We start from the raw sequence: 16833 nt of genomic DNA on the forward strand, positions 1-16833 counted from the left end.
CTCTCCCTTCCCTCCTGCGGATGCTGCTGAAGTATAGAGTTTCATTCATTCACTTTAATGCTGAAACCCATTACGCTAAAAAAACCTTCCCAGAGATTGAAATAGGACTAAAACTGATCCATACTTTTATCTGAATAGGTATATTTGTGTGGTAATACATGTCTTCGTGTCCTTTGTCAGTCTTGGCACAAGAAGGCTGCCCAGGGAGGTGGTGGAGTCACCATCCCTGGAGATATTTGGAAGATGTATAGTGCAGCACCTGGGGACATGGTTTTGTGGTGATCTTGGCACTGCTGGGCTAATGGCTGGGATCAGCAACCTTAAAGGTCTTTCTAACCTAAATGATTCTACAATTCTGCATAGTTATGTAGATAAGGGTGGGCACAGAGGCAGGATAGAGAGCACATTACGGTGTTTAATGGGTGTGTGGTACTTACCCTTTCTGCCATCTACCCTTTCTTCCCCTCACCACAGAACCAAGAACCTCAAAGGTATTGGGATATGTAAACTCTGGACACTTCAGTGGGGCAAAGAACTGTTATTATATCTTCTTTAGAAATCAACAATACAGCCTGGAGCCATCTGGTCAGTTTATCATCTCCCACTTTGCTGCCCAGTAACAGAATCCTGGGCAGGTTCCATTTTTGCAGCTTCTCCTGCCATACAGGAGCATTTATCAAAACTTTCAAACTTAATACTAGGGTTAGGGCCACTCAAAGAATGAGGTCACTATCTAATGCCTTTTAATACATTTTTTTTAACATAATGATCTGCTCCCAAGTTGCATTTAAAAATCTGTGTAGTCTATATACATCTCTAACAGCTATCATAGAAAATATTGCTTGGTATCTGCAAGATGCCCTTTCACCAGACCAAAACATAGAGCTATGTGATTATTATTTTTAAATATGCAATATTCTACTTCATAAGTAGCCCAGCATATCTTCAGCCACACTACTTGCAAAAATACTGCTTGGTGAATAAAGGGGGATAGAGTTTCTCTCACATTTATGAAAGACAGTGGAACATAAGCAAATAATGGTATTCAATCATCTTCTAACATAATTTATACTTTTCAATGAGGAAGAGCACAAGCAGATTTACTCAGAAGGCAAATAAACTAGTAGAAATTTTAAAATAACTGTGGTCAAATTCTGTTGTCACAGTGCAAATTAATTGGTGGCCAAACTTAGTTTCAGGTGTCTCAATAAAAGTCTCTTCTCATTGCATTATTGCTGTATAAATAATACATGGTTATTTTTGTGAGGAAATAGTTGTGTAACTCATACTACCACTCTGTGCCTGGAAGTCTTTGCCTCACCTGTGTCAAAACATCATAATCTTACAGCTGGTAATTGCAGCAGAGTGGCGCCTTGAGTTATTTTTGTGGTCAGCATGAGATGGCATGTGACATTTTATGTTATAGTAACCCTCCAAGAGCCCTTTCTATCATAAAGATTTTAATGCAGAAAGAGGAGGGAGTAAAATCTCCCAACATCTCTTTGAGTTGCAATGTTCTTGATCCTCGTGTAAAATTAAGGTGATTTGTTTATTTGTCAAATTCATTACTTTAATGCTAATACATGGTGGTGTAATACATTATCTAGCTAATACTTTTAAGGCAGCTTGTCAAAATAAGTGCATATTGCTTCAGTTCCAACTATGCTGGACTTTTGCCCAAGCAGAAAATGAGTAAATAAGAACAAGATTTTAACATGATGGGTCACACCAGTCCTATTAAAACCCTACCTTTTCGGGAACACATTAGGTGATATCCAGGAGCTCATATTTAGTAACCCACTCATGGACATTGGCAAAAATTTTCCCGTATAGGAGCCATGAAGGGACTCTGGGGTTTGGTTTGCTCTGTTTTTAAAATGCCAGCAGATCAGAGGTGATTTGAGAAGCACAAACAAGTGTACTTTTTAAATGAGCATTTTTTAATCTCTAACAACTTCTTAGTAGCCTACAAATAAGCTTATGCTCTTTCAGCTGAGAATATATATCAGGTTTCCTGGAAACCATCCCACTAGGGCATGACTATAGCTCCAGTATAAGCAGTGAAGCACTTAAAAGGGGGCTAATTAGCTATTTGCTGTACTTGACAGATAAAAGATGTATGCAAGCACAGAGAAAAGACTGCAAATATAGATATCCCTGATTATGTTATTGTCCAACATTTTAATTAATTTCTTAGACCACCTTTGTGTAATGTAAAAAGGTTTTGAAAGATGTGACAGTAACAAGGCTGTGGTGTTTCCTTAACTAATCACCATCACTGCAGGGTGCTGGAAATTTTAAATCACGTTTTATATGCTCAGTTCATTGAAAAATTACTTTTAGTTCTACTGGCCTTAATTTTTGCTTTATTTGCAGAGCAGCAATGAGAAAGGTGTGATATGATTCAACTATTGTACTGCCTAAAAGCCATTTTGGCATGTAAATCATCTGCACAGGAGACAGACTGGCTGGTAGCTACAAATAGGGGCAGATGATAAGGCCTGTGGTGTCCATCAGCAACTCTTTCACTGGGTGAGGAAGTAATGCAGCTTCTCTGAGACTTATTTTAGCTACCCATGGAATTAGGAAATCATACTTATCCATCACTTGTGAGCATTGTGTAGTTTTCCACTCCAACAACCCTCAAGTTCTTGGAAAGCCTGAAATGGAATTTCCTCACAATATATTTTTGCTTCTAATTTTAGCCTAAACCAAATGCAAAGTAGCCTACAGTGTGAGGCTAGCCAGGCAAATAAATGCATTAAACAAACATTCTGAAACAAAAACGTTTTGGCCCAGGGTTTAGATTCCAGGAGTTAGTGCTCTTTCCTGGTTTACTGTTACAGTTTCACAGGTTCACAATGATACATCGTATCACAATGAGACACTTACAGCCACCTTGGCTACAAATCATTTTGGTGTGCTGCCATCAATGTCGCAGGAAGGAAGGATTTGGCCCATGCCACAAAAAAATAGGGTGCATGTGGGTAAGCAGATAGGCACCAATAGAGTAAATAGTAGTTCAGAAACCAGCAGCTTTTTAAGCCTTGTTAATAGCAAGGAGCCAGGTACATTAAAGTAGCCGACAATTTGTTTGATAAGCAATTGATATTTGACAGGCCAGTGACAGCCATGTTGTCAGGAGACCACAGCTCCTGCCTCAGTGTGTGACTTTAAAAACTTCACTAGGGGAAAAATTACAGTCAGGCAAGCAGCAGCAAGGCATAGCCTAAGGCACTATCTGCCAATAACTAAGTCCTAGGGAAAACTGATTTGTGGCTTCTGATCACATGAACCTATAGCCTTCACTATTGACTAATTGTGGTTCATCTGGATGTAGATCTATCTTGGCTAACAAGAAAGCACTAGAGGTCTTCATTTAGTCATTGAGCTGAGTCTCTGGAGACATGTGTGCAGCTGTCTTTACCTTCTTACCAATCAACACATCAAAAGCTGCAGAATATATTTCCACTTTCAGAAATGCAAACTGCAAGTGAGATAAAGTTGCCAAACTAGACTTGAAAAAGAGTGACTGATTATTACTCTCCTCCAAATACAAAAGATAAATCATTTATGACCGTGCAGAACTTTGCTATCTATATAAATTCAGAACAGATATGATGGAATCAATTTATCAGCTGGACAGCCACATCATTTTAATGTAACTGTAAAAGATTAAAACAATTTTAGGTGTCTTTTTTTTTTCCTACAAAGCATCATCCTAGGGAGAACACAAGCAGACAAGGTGAATGCACATTCCCTTGCAGAAAGCAGCCATTGACTGACGCTTTTTTGATTTATCTTAGTGAAAATAGTGTAATAAAAAATAATCTACTTGGTGCCATGAAAATCAGCTGTTAATTACTATGCAAAACATTCTACCTACATTATGCTAAAATTGGGAAAAAATTACAAAAATACTATGGATGTATTTGAAGGCAAAGCTACAGAAGAGACAGGATGAACATTTTTGGCTTAAATCACTTTCTTGACTTCTCTTCTGGTTAACACTTCATTCAATTACAGATTATACTGGCAAGACAGAACACCACCGCTGAAGGGGCTGAGCTCCTTCATACTCCGTCAGTGCCCTCAGAGTTTAAAAGTTCAAGCACTTTTAGGGCTCCAAGATAGTTGACTTAAGGTTCAGAGTCAAGTCACATTTTATTTAATAGGAAAACAATTTGCATCAGGCCCAAATGACCAGGATTTTGTGGTGTCTTAAACAAGACAGGACCAGCCAGTGTGGATCTGACTCAATCTTGTGCTGCCTTTTCTTTTTTGTACTGTCTCAGTAAGCTGGGAGACAAGTTTTTCTTGTGATATTTGTGTTTCCTCCCAGTCCAGAAGAACGAGACCAAAAAAGGTAACAAAAACCGTTGCAGAATTTTAGTAATGTCCATGTGCCATCTTGACTTCAACAGGGAAATGAATATTTTTGCCATATCACATTCAGCACAACTAAATTGGGATTCACAGTCTGACAGAGAAGACCAAATTCATCACATAGAATTAAAACAAATATAAAGCTCCTCTTAGAATGTCCATCCTTAGGGTAACTTTGCTCATTTTTGGTTATAGTAGTGAATACATGTTACTGCTATCTTGACCAACTTGAAAGAGGATAATAAAACTAGATGAGCAGTCTGGTACTAAGAATTACTAGGAATTTAGAGCAAGAAACAATTTAAATTTAAGACCTGTTCTTCAGGGCAGCTGGTGTTATGTAGGTAAAGCAGAGGAAGCTTATGAGTGTGTTTTTAAAGTTCTTAGCTTAACATAACAAATTTCTGCATCTGTCAAGGTGTATCTATTGCTGGTTATTATTATTAACCAATTTTGACTTAGCACACAGATGCACGTTTTTTCTAGTTAAAAAATATATCTATATATCACATTTCTTTTTGTTGGACTTCTACTGTGAAGCTTTTGCCCAATAGACTTACAAGAAATGACAAAAAACTCTTACAGGGAGGGCAAGTGGTTCAGCCTGTTCCCAAAACTGCCACATCCTTGTTGTTACAAAACCCTCTTTACACGTTGCTTATAATTCTGCAAAATTAACTCCCAAGGATAACATTTTCCACACTGACATAGTTACTCTGGAAAATATCTCTACATCTTGCCTCTTGTTTTTGAAGGACAGAAATGCCTCTATACTCCAAGCAGGATGGATTGGTACCACTTACTCAAAAATGCCTTCAGTTGGCCAGATTGGAAAACTTTGTGAGGAGGGAAAAAAAAAATTATCACTGCTTCAGAACAGTCATAGCAAAAATAGCTTCCACTTTTAATTCTTTTTTACCGTGAATACTCTGAAGGTTTTACCTTTCTAATTGCATTCTGACCCCCACAAAAGACAGGATGGGCACAAACTTAGGGCAAGAGCAACGTGGAAACATTTCTTAAATTTTCTCTCAAAGGTCTGCTTCTTTTCAGGGTTGCTGCCTGGTCCTGTAGCTAGGAGCAAGGCATTACCAGCATTTCTCATACTCTTCATTAATGCTCCCACAAGCCTGGTGGGTATTTAAGCAGAGGAAAAATGTGATGAGCACTTTATAGAGAAAGGGATAGGAACAGAACAGATGAGATTTAATGTGAAATTTGGAGCTAAATGTTTTTCCACAGAAAACACTAGTTTAGGAAGCTTGTAACTTCCCTCCAGAAATTACGGTTTCATTCAGAAAACTCTAATGGTAACACTCCAGTTCCGCACTCCTCCACCCCCCATACCTTAGAGTTTTCAATAATGCAAATTCAATTTTTAATAACAAAAATGTGCCTTATTTTCTCAAATCTGTCTCCTTTCACTCAGTGTACAGGACCAATCTGCTCTGGACAAGGGTCCAAACTTTGAAAGCAACTGAAGCTGTAGTTGCTTCATCCATTACAAAAGTTACCAAATCTGCAATAAAAGGAAGGTGACCACCACAGAATATGACAAGTAATCTTGTCTCATTGTCAGAACAGTTCACACTGGTGAATTAACTTCTTCAGAAATATCCATCTCTGAAAGAACCCCTTTCACAGGCAGGCATGAGCCAGGCATTGCTATCTAAGCACCTGAACATGACCTGAAGGTGCTGATCTGCAGAATACCCCACTCCTGGGACATTTTATGCATTTTATATACATAGCATATATTCTAAAGAAAAGAAAAAATGTAAAAGTAAAAAGAAAAAATTTCTGAATGAGGAGGCACAAGATTTCTTTAACCTAAATAAAAAGTTTTTCATAGGAGTAAGAGCTGATGATGGAATTGTTTGCTTACAAATAAATACACACAAAACAAGGATACAAGTTATTGTGTTCTGTTATCTTAACCCCTCTCAAGTGTCTTGGAAATTGTTTTGCAAACTGGATGGCTGCTTTATGAACAAATTGACTTTCTTCCCATTTGGAATTTGAACTCTCCAACTTTCTGGAGGGAATGCACTGAATCATTCCGTGATATTCTGACAATTTAAAAGCAAATGAAGGAAATACTTGGCACATCATGCTTTTTTTTAATACCTCTGCAGCAATTTTAAAATTTCTCAGCCATTTCTACTCCTAAGAGTTGCACATTTTGAAGTTACCAGAGAAATAATTTCCACAATAAAGACATAAATCTACTATATAATATAAGCCAAAATGTATTTATTTTTTATATCTATTTGCAGAACTCAAACTCCAGAGACATAGAACATAAAGAAGGAATATGAAAACTATAAAAAGTAAAGCGTGGATAATTTCACCATGCTTTATAAAGGAGATTGTGCAGTTTTGGTAAAAAGATTTCAGCAAGGGAGTCTTCAGAATTAGAAGATGCAGCAACAGGCTGGCAGATGCCAGTGCCTGACTTGGGAAGATAGGTCTGGCGAGGACTAGAGAGCTTTTGGAAGTTTAATGCAGGTCAGATCTCCTCTACCTTTCGCAAATAGTCTTTAGGAGGCTGGAAATATATGTAAATAACCTCTGCCAGGAATACAGAAGCCACAATACAAGCCCAAATCCTTGTTGGGCACAGTTTATGCTTAGCTGTGTTTAGAAATGGCAGCTTGATATTCAGTTCCATTTTTCCCAAGCTCATGTCATCCTTTTGCAGGAAGCCAAGTCAACAAGGCCTGAAATACTCGAGGATTTCCCCTTTCATGTGCTGAGGAAGACACAAGATCAGGATTTGATAATAGATGCCACTTGAAATACCTAGGGCACACAAGGTGTTTTATATGCAGACCCACGTTCTCAACAACTTTCTCTTTTTCTATCCCAAGAATGCAGCTAAACAATTCCCCCCAATATTTTATTAATTTTTAGAAATGTATCAATAAGAAGACAACTCCAGCACTTTCAGCACAGCAGACTAGCCATAACAGAAGAATGATTATTGTAAATGTGCCATAGCTTATAAAACCTGAAGGTGTTACCTCATGAACTGTCTCTAGAGAATGAGTGACCCCTACCTACAACAGCTCCACACAAAAGCGCATTAAGAGGGATTGGCCCAAAGATCTGTAGCAGGACATTCCTTGTGCCTCTGTGGTCGCTGGGACCAGAGGCCACAGGTTCACCCACCTCTATCTGCATAACACATTGTCACCATTTCTCAACCAGTCTCATGAAATTCAGAGCCTTCAGAAGAAAAAATTAGTCCAAAGCACAGAAACTAATTATCCAACCACTACAATTAACATTCCCACTCTGTTTAAAATACATCAGGTGATTTAAAGCGACCACTATTAAGCATTGCAACCAAAGAGATGGATTTGAGGACTGGAGCAAGTGTCCTCAAATTCACACTCAGCATGTGTCTATTGGCTGCCTCATTTTTATGCGCTTCTCCCCTTTTTCTTAACTCTGTTTACCAAGAGATGTTTCATTATTTTTTTCCTCTATAGGTACAGTTTTCCAATTATTTTCTGCCTTCCAGATTAAGTACCATATAAGAACAAAAAAAGACCCCACCTAGCTTTGTGAAGGAGACGTGTCTTACACTTTGCTAACATTATAGCCAGATTTCACGGTCATGGGAAAACAAAACACCCCAAATGGAGCAGTTATTAATTCAATAAATCCAGCTGCTTTCAGTGCTCTGGGCAAAAGGCAAAGTTAAAAGCAGCTGCTTGTTGACGACATGTGCGACCTGACCAGGGGAAGGTAGCTGTTTTAGCACATCATCCACCACTTTGAAGGCTGACTGCACTCAATTTCTTAGACAATCTACACACCATTTTCAGTTCTGTACCTCCATAATTTATCACAACAATACCTCAAGCATACAGATTGGCGGGGGGGCAGGGTGGGGGATGAAAGCAATTTACAGTATAAAGATGAAAGAAGCTAGATGGCTCAAGAAGACCTACTATGTAAATCATATCCACCACTTAAAGGAATGTAGCCATAATATTCTGGAATTAATTTTTTCAGCATTCCTATATAGGTCACACAAAGGTAAATGTAGTTTCCTCCTCCCCCTACCACTATATCTGGAGTTGTTTATCAATATGTTAAAGAGGAAATTGATTCTAACTCCCTTTCTCTACAAGGACAATAAGAACCTTATGTATAAAAACTTTTGATAAAAACAACAGCAATTAGTGAAAAATTAGTGAGCAATCTGTCTGTATGTCTTCCCTTCAGATTTTTGGGGACATCTTTCAAAAATTACTTTTCATGATACTCAAGATTGAGAAAGGAAAATATTATTTTCCCAGAAATAGTCAAGATAACATACAGTGTATCCCAGATATATCTCTCCAATTTTTAGCTAACTTCAAAAAGGCAAAAGTTATGTGCAGCCTTCCTAACATTTCCACTCTGCGCTTTTTAAACCATTATTTTAAACTTGACTTCAAGCAGAGGTCTATATTTTCAGATGGTTTTCTAAATTATAATTGCTAAATATGTTTGATTAATCAAAGGCATGTTCTCTGATGGAAAAAAAAATCTTTTTTTACAAGACTATGTGCAAATACAACTTTGCTTTTTTATTGATGGTTTGGTAGCAATCTTTTGCACACAAGGATTTATTTCTGTATTCACCAAGTGCACCATATATCCCCAGGAGAACCAAAAATGTGTGTGCAAATCTCTTTACACAATTTTACCTCTCCTCTCAATGATCAATGACATATTTATCTGAGAAAACTCAGAATTTACCTACATTTACTGTGTGCTTCCTAGCCCTCTAACTGCAATCTGATTCTCAGTCTCTTTCCCCTGGGATCTACTTTTAAAGGTACAAGCATGTTAACAGTCTCAAACAGCTGCTATGGAAAAAAATCATCATGAATGTGTCCTTCTTCCTGCTCAATTGTAGACTTAAATCTCAAAATACACAGAGGCTGAGTTGCAAGAAGCAGTTGTAGTTACAGGATTAACTCCAGACACCTCCTGTTCTAGCAGGCTCGAAGTTGGGGCTTATGTGAGTGGAAAGGTGATACAAGAGATATTCATCTCTTGCTTTTCACACTGGTAGGTCCTGACATTTTGGGTCAAGCAAACTTATAATGAATGGGAAAACTATTTCAAGTTATATTTAAGTATTTCTAAATATATTCTGTGTTTTTCTCTCCTCCCTTCAGGCAAGCAATTTTAAAGACAATAGGTTTCTCGCAAGAACACAAACTTAAGACTACATTTCAGTAGAATATGAGGACATTCTTAATGTGGGGTTTCACACAGAAAATGTAACCCATTCTCATACAGCAGAAACAGAGGATAACATATTAGCCTTTGAATGGATAATCCCTCAAACCATGCTTCAGCCCAAATCATGAGATAACCTTCTGTGTGAACAATGTACATATCCCACTGAATGTCTAAACATCATATTTCTAAAGCTATCCTTCATTGCTCCCTACCTAATGCACTTTGGACACAGGCTATTCAATTGAACATAACCATTGCCTCATCATTCCTTTAGCAAAGTATATAAAACTGTGTTTGCAACACTCTGACTCCTAGATGCAATCACCCACTCCCAGTTTGACTCCACTGTACCACAAAAATTGGCTTAAAATTAAAATTTTCCCTTGTTTTCTATCTACTTTTGATATGTCACTTTGAATCTTCAGATTTCTTTGGATTCTCATGTGGCGAATCCCTTCTGCAAGACCCTGACAAGCTTGCCAATGGTTAACTCTTATCCACCAGGCTACCTGTAACAAAACTGATGTATTGTGGGGACTGATCATCACACCCCATTTCACTGATGCTCCACTGGCTGCCAGTGAGTGAAGCACCAAACCTAACGCTGACAATATCACAGGCAAGCACTTGCCACCTTGCCTGGCTAAATGATTGCATTCAGTGAATGCAAACTGAACAGGGAGTATTTCACAGTTCTTGTCTAAACAACAAAATCTGTCCAGACAATATTTCTGGCTTTCTATAAATCCCAGACAGTCCAATGTGCCTCTTCAGCCTTTGCAAATAATCAAGTGTAAACGGTTTTAAAAGGACTTCTGTTAAAAAGCATTTGATCACAACTTTCAATTCTGAAAAATAGGATGGCATCTCTTGGATCTCCACACTAAATGGCAAAGATCATTCCATACAACAAATAATCCTGTGCTATTGAATGACTAAATCCATTTCATTATTTGTACAGTAGTGGATGAATTGATATAAATAAGAATGAATTTGTGCCCCAATACTCAGCTTACAAGTGTGCATAATTTAGAATTTTACTAATAAACCCACCAAAATTTAACAAAATTTTTGCAAACTGTCATATGTTCTTGCTATATGTTACATAGCTATATGCTATATGTAACTAAATATTCATTTTTTGAAAAATTGCTTTTATAGACAGAAATATGGAAAATAAAGTCTCACCTGATTCATAGAACCATATCATAGCCTTAGCTTGAGCATGCAGTCGGCTGGGGAAGGTTTTCAGCCACTTTCCTTACATTAGAAGGTAACATTCCATTGTCCATCACCCACACTGTGTCTGGCTAGACTGACTGGGTGGATCAGAATACCTGGGGTATAGGCAGAATGAAAAAGAGGAGCTGTCATAAGTGCTGTCACAAGGGGTCTAAAGGACAACTGGTCAAGACTGATACACATGTTAGATTTCGAGCACTTACACTAAATTCACAACCTCTCTGTTCAGGTATGAATGTCCTCCCACAGCACTTGGGACAGTCATCTCTGAAGAAGGGAGGAGCTGGCTGTTTATGTGCAATGAATTTGTTCAATACCAAGCCCAACATGATTCAGGAGCTTGGAATTCATGCAGTGCTTGTGTCTGCAGGGCACAAATCTTGACTTTGCCCCTGGCATTTCAGATGGGTGAACATACCTGCTCAAGCAGATAGCAACAAACACACCACACCTCTTGTATTGTACAGTGCCACCTTGCCTGCCTGAGTGCTAAGGGCAATGTGAAGCTGCTCATCAGCTCTTCCTACGTGCCAAAGTTTCAAATGTGGGGAAAGACAATCAAGGGTGGAGAGAGTTGTAACAAATGCTTGTGGCATTTGTCACTGGAGTGGGACGCGAAGTCTTATGGCACTGTCAGAGCTGAAGCCCAGAAGAAGCTGGTACTCTACCTAATTTCACATTGCTGACTGAAGTGGTGTGAATCTCCTTCTCCCTGTCACAGATGTACAAAAGTAGAAGAGGAAAAAAAGGTGGAGTTTGGGGTTGCCTGTTGGCTCTTCAGGACACAAGTGTGCTTAGGCAGCATGAACTTCCCTTGTACTTCTGTGGGAGTCAGGAGGAGATGGTGGAGACTGTCTCCAGACCTTGGTCAAGCCCAGGCAGAGGGCATGAGGACATCTCACAAGCCCTCCTGGGAGGTTGGTTCACCAATGTTCCAGACTTTCTAACTTCTGTAGCTGCAAAGCAGACAGTCAAAACACATGCACACTGTTGTACCAATCTCTCCAAAGCAGACAGTCAAAACACATGCACACTCTTGTACCAATCTCTCCTTTAGAATCTTCTCTGCTGAAATAGTTCAGAAGGCAGAGAAGTACATTTTTTTCCTTCTTATGAAGAGTTTGTACTCATTTCAAATGAGTTTATTTTCTCATATGGTGATTGCAAGCACTCATTTTCCATATTCTTGGACTTTACTTTTTCCCACTTTCATGATCCTGTGTTTTGAATGCTTTTTTTTCTCAATCTGGAAAAACTGAATCTTTTTCATGCTCAGTTGCAGAAAAGTCTTTGCTGCTTGACAACTTCTGAAGTTCTTATTTTGCAATTCACAGCAAAAATATGTAAATAATTTGCATTACAATTATTGCCAAATAATCACAACATGAATGTTATATTTCTGCTGTCATAGGATAGCTGTCAAAACTTAAAGATGGGAAAAGCAACAAGGAATGAGAAAAGCTCGAACCACAGTCATTTGTGCACTTTAAGTAGCAGCTACTAGGAAAAGCCTCCATTTGCAGCAGATTTTGTAATATAAAATTTTCCATGCAAGTTCAGAGGAGGAAGCTTCCTCTTAGGCAATTTTATACAGTGTGATCACTACTCCTTGTCTATAGTCTGGAATCCAATTTTAGCTCAAATGCGCCTAATTATTATTGCAATACGTATTTTTATTTCTAATTATTCCTCTTCTTACAAATACAATCAGATGTCTGAAAGCAAATTTTGTTCTTCTGTTGTATCAGCTATTGTTGTACAAGGTAACTGTGTGACAAGGTAGGTAAGTATGGTACAAGGTAAGTATGTAACACGGAAGGTAACTGTGACACTCGAGCAATCGCACTTTCAAGGGATAGATCATTCTCGGGATGAGGAAAGGAAATCATGACTGCATTTTTTGCCGTATGTGGTACTAACATGAAAAATCATCTGCTTTTTCTAAAGCTGGCTGAACGCTGTGTGGGATCTCCAGCAGATATAGATTAGTGTATGTATTTGTACTTTATTGTTACTGACAAATAACTCCCACTAGCTCACAACAGTTGATGGGCAGTGTCACAGTAAAGGACAAGGCTTGACTCCTCTATTATCATCAGTTTAAATTTGGTCTTTTTTCCTGTGTGATTTCTAAAAATAATATTTCCAAGTGCTTAAATTATGTTTAAGCTGATATATTGAATGCCCCTGAAGACTTACACTATAATAGTTTTCTTTAGAATTAGACACTAACTCCTTCCCCCCACACACACCATTTTCCCTTTTCTTTTACATAACAAATTTCTTTTAAAAAAATAGAGTGTGAGACAGAAAGCTTATATTTCAGGGAAGAATGGCGTGAGGGGCCAGGAAGGCCGCATAATTGGGTGTGATGTGTCAGTTTCTCTAGTGACTGTCGGGACTATTCTGTCATCACTTCCGCAGCGCGAAAGCGAGCGGGCTGCACAAATCCCCACATCTCCCGTGACTTAACCAAACACTGGAATCTCCTCTAAGAGAAAGTTAGTCAGGAGGTATGCAGGTGTTTTATACATTAACAAAGAAAGCAAGAGATGGGGGGGATTGAAGAGAAAGGCAAAGGATGAGATAGTGTGACATGAAAAGAAGAAGGGCTTGCCAAAACCAGCATATTCCTACAGGTTCTGCTTAGCAGATTGTACTCCCAAAAATAAAATATGTAAAGATAAAGTAAACCCCAACAGTCTAAGGTTACCCTAGCTAGAGGCAGATATACCTTATTTTACAGCTGTGGGCTACTCTGCAAACACAGCTTTTTCATTATTTCTCTAGCTGGTCCCTTTTCCCTAAAGTCAAAACAGAAAAAACTAACAATACATCACACTTCACCTACCTTCTGAGCAATTTCTGAGTGGGCAGATAAACATAGTAGGTAGTTAAGAGAGACTGCAGCTGTAGTTTTTTCTCCCTGAACCTTCCTAAGAATTATCCTGTCAGTCACAATGAGCAGGATTCATTGCCCCTACCTTAGGTGCTAAAAATACAGACCTTCAGATAGGAGCAGGTAATCTCTTTATATTCAAATTAAAGAAATAGGCAGATATCCAGGATAGCTCATATGACAAATTTTAGGTATCAGTCTTAAAAGAACAAACACACCCTAAGAGTGTAATTTGATTTTGATTGATTTTGGAAGAGCGTAGGCTCGTTGCCCAGATGCAGACATCTGTATATGCAGCGCATTACAGTCACAGCACATGGTGATGACTCCATGGCTCCTTGTATGAGACAATGATGCATCTGCATTCAAAGAAGTAAACAAACCAACATCTCGGTTTGCTTGTTTCTGTTTTAACAAATTCACACTTAAACCATGCCTAGTTTTGTGGAAGAACATTATTATATATTGTACTTTGGGTTTGCTACACTCCTCTGCATTTATGCTATGCTCAGTTAAACAGGAATCCTCACTAAAAGTTATGGTCATGATCCTCCCCCTTTCTAGTTCTGGACCCCTAAAGTCCCAGAATGTAAATTTAAGTACCACAAAATCAAATTATATTCACTGCATGCCTACTGGAACTCGATTACCTACATTTTCTCACAAAAATGTTTCTTTGCCTTGGAAACAGTCCCGTATCAGAATGAGTGACATTAATTGATATAATACCAACTTTATTTCAGGCACACAAGGTGTGTTTCAACTTGTAGCAAATCATGGACCAGAAATTGCTTTTTGCTTTTCTGTACCTAGACAATTCCTGATTTGGATAGTAAACTAGGCACAGACAAAGAGGAGGAGTTTATACTTGGCTCCTGTGAGTTTATCAATGAAGAAATCTCCCCTATATTATGTTTCACTGCTTTCTTTTACCAGTGAAGTTGGCACTGCAGAAGTTCACTTCTACAGGGCAAGCTGTTTTAGAGCCCTTGAACCTGAAACAAGAATTGTGCTTTCTAGCACCTGATGCTGCCATGATTTATATACTCACATGAAATATTCATATGCAGTGAATCCCTCAGATTTCCAGAACATCAGGAATATACAAAAATTAGGGATATGCTACTACCTTTGAGGTGCTTAACTCCTCATATAAACTTCATCTCTGTGGACTGACACTATATTTCACAAGAGTCTAGGAATGGGATTTCAGGCCACCATCTACTATTTTGAGTCTCATCTCTCACACACAAAGGTAACTGCACAATAAAAGAGCCCAGAAGGAATTACAGATTTTGAAGTCTATGCAATACTGTAACCTGTGACAAATCAAGGCCCAGAGTAAATTAAAAAAAAAAAAAAAAAGAAAAGAAAATAAGAAGGCAGGAAAAAAGAAAGGAAAAGAAATAAAAAAGGGAAAGAAGAAAAAAAAGAAGAGAAATAGAAAGTCATAGAAAGAAAATGGAAATGTATTGTAACTATTATAGATCTTTGAAATAAGAAGAAATTTGTAAATGGAAAGAGTAGAGTGTGTGCAACAGTGCCACATCTCAGACCAGTTTCAAGGAAGAGTAATCTCTATTTTTAGAAAACCTCACACTTTTAAGCTGGGGAAGAAAAACATACCCAATAGGTTATCTGAAAATGAGATTCCTAATAAATATATCATATGTAAATTATTTCAGATACTGCAAGAAATCACCTGAAATAGCACTTAAAGTTCCAAACTAAAGTTAGCCTGAATGCTCTAATTTGAAACAAGCAGATAAATTCCGTTTACAATTTTTTTTTTTGGTGCACATTTTTTGTTATTAGGATGGGATTCAGGAACACATAAACAATTTTTCAGTAATAGTCCTTTGATCAGAACTAGAAAGCCTGAGAAAACTTATAAGAAAGCTTGTTCTTAATAGAGGAACTTCATCTTCATTGGAGCAAACAGCACCCAGACACCAGCAGGCACATGAGAAATACTGAAATGAGCACAGCCTTGTATCTTGCAGTATTTGAAAGACTTGCATTTGAAGAGCATGCAAAAACAGAAACAGATTTTCTTTCTACTCTCTCTCTCTGCATTATATATTAGATTATTACTGCCAGACGTGAAACCTGTGGAATTTGCAAAAAGCTTTCTTTATGGGCATGAAAATGAATAGGATGAGCTCCAGAAATACTATGCCGCTGGGTATGTGTTCTGGGACAGGTGTCCCAACCAAAGAAAATTTCTTATTTGACTTTGCTAGTCCAAAATGTACATTAATCACCTGACAGGGTCGCGGCAGAGATCATAAGATTTATCAGTTCAAATATGAGACATTTAGTTCAAACATTTCACATACAATAGGACATAAAATTATTAGTTTCATATTATAAAAATGACTGTAGGTGTCCCATTTGGCTTGCAAATCTGCAGCCACAATGGAGTTGAGAGGTTAAAAAAAAACTCTAACACCAATAATGTCTCGAAACACGTCATACATGGGAGATTTTCCATTTGAGAGGGAAATCATCCAAATTTAGGGAACACAAATCCTTTTTTTCAAATGCCATAACTATTGATTTCACTACAAAATGCCTTTGAATTAATTTCTTTTAGTACAGGAAATATTTATTCACTTAGCGATTTTATACTTGCAAATTCTACAAAGTAATTTCCTTTAATTTCTGGTTTTAACAAGAGGGAAGCCTGCTTGACTCAAGCATTCATGGTCATCTCGTGTTCAACAGCAAAGCTGTGTGAAGGGACTGTGAAGGCAGAAGCTATAATTCATCAGTAGTAATATGGAGCAATGAAACAGAACAAACTACAGAACAGAGGTAGTTGTGTTTAATTTCATTAAATTTCTATTGTATATATATGTTTGTATCTATTAAATGTAGTTTCAGTCATTTTGCAATTTAGAGCAGAAAAGGTTTTATCTTAAGTAACAGTACTTTTAGAACTGTTAAAACTGTTAACTGTCCATTTTTAAAAGGTATCCACATGTGTACACTAGTAGGTGTGTATGTTGTTACCCCTCTTGTTTAAACCAGGGATATTCAGATTTCATTAAGCTAAT

This window comes from Agelaius tricolor, unplaced genomic scaffold, assembly GCF_023055355.1.
Source record: "Agelaius tricolor isolate 1412-34295 unplaced genomic scaffold, bAgeTri1.0.p SCAF_8, whole genome shotgun sequence".
NCBI lineage: Eukaryota > Metazoa > Chordata > Aves > Passeriformes > Icteridae > Agelaius > Agelaius tricolor.